The sequence below is a fragment of the Sinocyclocheilus anshuiensis genome, unplaced genomic scaffold, assembly GCF_001515605.1.
Source record: "Sinocyclocheilus anshuiensis isolate Anshui unplaced genomic scaffold, SAMN03320099.WGS_v1.1 C33108559, whole genome shotgun sequence".
NCBI classification, from domain to species: Eukaryota; Metazoa; Chordata; class Actinopteri; order Cypriniformes; family Cyprinidae; genus Sinocyclocheilus; species Sinocyclocheilus anshuiensis.
This window is the reverse complement of record NW_015621765.1, coordinates 1-2575: the sequence shown is the minus strand read 5'-3', so window position 1 is coordinate 2575 and position 2575 is coordinate 1. Positions and strand designations below refer to the sequence as shown.

General features: G+C 31.3%; 1 long non-coding RNA gene across 1 annotated transcript; it reads left to right on the top strand.

Moving 5' to 3' along the window:
• LOC107683271 (uncharacterized) lies at nt 1-1604 on the top strand. The gene is made up of 2 exons (XR_001633701.1): nt 1-64; nt 767-1604. It is a non-coding gene; the product is annotated as an uncharacterized LOC107683271 (long non-coding RNA).
• The last annotated feature ends 971 nt before the right edge of the window (nt 1605-2575 follow it).

Sequence of the window (2575 nt, the reverse complement as noted above, 5' to 3'; positions counted from 1 at the left end):
TGTGGACTGTTCTTCCCTGAGTCCTGGGGTCTTGTACCATATTGCAAACCCATCGCTACTGTTGGTGAGTAATGCCATGTTTGATGAGTTATGGCCATATTTTCTTCTAGATAATCAAGACTTTTCTTGTTAGCATTTTCATATTAGAGTTTGATAAATAAAATAAAATACGATAAACATTATTATAATGTATTAAATATGTATGTATATGTGTATATATAGATTTTGATAAAATAAATAAATAATAATTTAAATATATATTTATATATATATGTATATGCACACGTGTAATAAATTGTTTAATACATTAATTTATTTACTTAATTAAATTATTATAATTTATTTATTTGATCAAAAATAAATATAATGATATGATAAATATACGTAAATAATAAATATGACATTTTTAAAATATGATATATTAAAACTTTATATGATATTATTTACAGGTTTCATGTGGATATTTAAATATATTTAAATTTGTTTATAACCTTTAAATCCTATATATGTGTATTTGAATCCTACTAGCTTTAAACTGGCACAAAGCTGTTTACATGGGTTATAATGAGACAACGTAAATATAGTTAAATTCAGTTCAAGGACAGTCTCTATGTTGATAGAACTGCTCTTTCAGTTTACGGTCGATATTTGCTGACATCAGAACCACATTAATGGTTAAAATTTAGTCATTTGTTGACACGATCTTGGTTTAACTGGAGTTTAATGTTCTGTGAATGAAGTTTTTTAATGTGTCTTTTTTCTCCAGTTGGTGAACCCATCACAGTTCCAAAAATCGAGGAGCCGAGTCAGGACGTCATAGATATGTACCATGCCATGTACATCAGGTCCCTCAAGTCTCTCTTTGACAATTACAAGACCCGTTTTGGTCTAAATGAGAGTGACACCCTTCAAATTCAATGAAAGACAGCATTGAGGAATAAAAACTTTATAAAAGAACACTCTGGAACATCTGACTCCCAACTAAAGTGCCTGTTCAGAGAAGGTGAAAGAAATCAATGCTGTTTCTATTCATTCATTACAGTAAACTGTACTAGTGTACAACTGTACCGTGAATCTAGCCTGTGCCACTTCTGCTTATTGCCACTGGGTGGCAATACGTAATAAATACTACACCGATTGCTGTCAAGTGTAATCTAGATTTCATCGCTGGTGGACATATATTCCTCAAAATATGGCAATACATTTACAAGTAATGTATTTAAGGTTTGCCCCCATTATTTTACTGCACAAGCAATGCAATTATTGTGAGTTTTGCCTCACTAAAAAAATCACAGGGTGGTTGTGTAACCAAAGAGTGGAGGTGAAGCAAAAGTGTGATTAATTTGTTGGAATAAATGTAAATATGACAGGATATTTTGCTTTTAAGAAAATGATCCTATTTGATCATGGCTCGAAGGTAAAAGTGAAGTCTAGAAAGCGAAGATTATAATGAATACCTGTAAATGTGTGATAGTATTACCAGAATGCTAATGAATGCTGGTCATTTTTTTTCTCTAACACTATTGATAATTCACCACAGAAGTATTAATTTTGCATATACAAGTTGCACATACATGCTTTGTTGAGCTCAAGCAAATAGTTTACCTGCTACTAACATTGCAACCTTCAAATAAGTTCAGTTTTCACCATGTCCCCCAGTTACAATCAGGCATTTATTTCAGAAACAAATGCTGGAGAGACCTCAAACGTGTTTGCATGCCAAATCAAACAAGTGTTTTAACTTGAATTCAAGTGCCAAAATGTATGTATGCAATAATTTTTAACCTGAGATATTAACGTTTTTACTGTGATTGTTTATTTAATGGATTCAGGGGACCTGCAGCTCTTGATTGGTGGATAATAAGCAATTACTGTACATGCTGACATTTAACCAAGGTTTTACAGTTGTGAATATGCAATAAATGCTGCAGTGTCCATCTCTGATATCAGTTGTCAATGATGTCTATGAAATCCTGATTCTAGAAGTAAACTTTTATATATTTTCAGAATAAACATTTATGGAAAAGTACTATGTGCTGTCTTGTTTTGAGCCACAACACTGTCCTTAACACATAACATTTTTTTTTTTAAATTAGAGATTTATACAACAGTTCCAGATTATTAGTCCAAACTCCATGGGTCATTTAAAAAAAAAAAGTAATAATAAGGCTATATAACAAAATCAGTATCTTCTGAACAAATGAAACATAATAAATGTTGATGTTTTATTTTCATGTAAATTCAAATAAAATTTGGTAAACCAAATAACACATTCACAGAAAAATCCAGTATATCTTTAAGATACATTAAACGATTTATCACAGTAGCATGTATAGACATTAACAAAGCAACACATGCCACTACAGTGGGGCCCAGAAACTAAGATGGATCTTCATTTGGGCACAAAAGTGTAACTGGGACCTCTTATTTGATTGGCTCATATTAGTGAGGTGGTGCACACAGCCATGACTGAAAGATACTGATTTATTTGCTGTATCTAGGTCACTAATAGTTTACTTATGTTAAATATTTCACAAAATGTAAAATTCTCCAACTAAATGTTGTTTATTATATA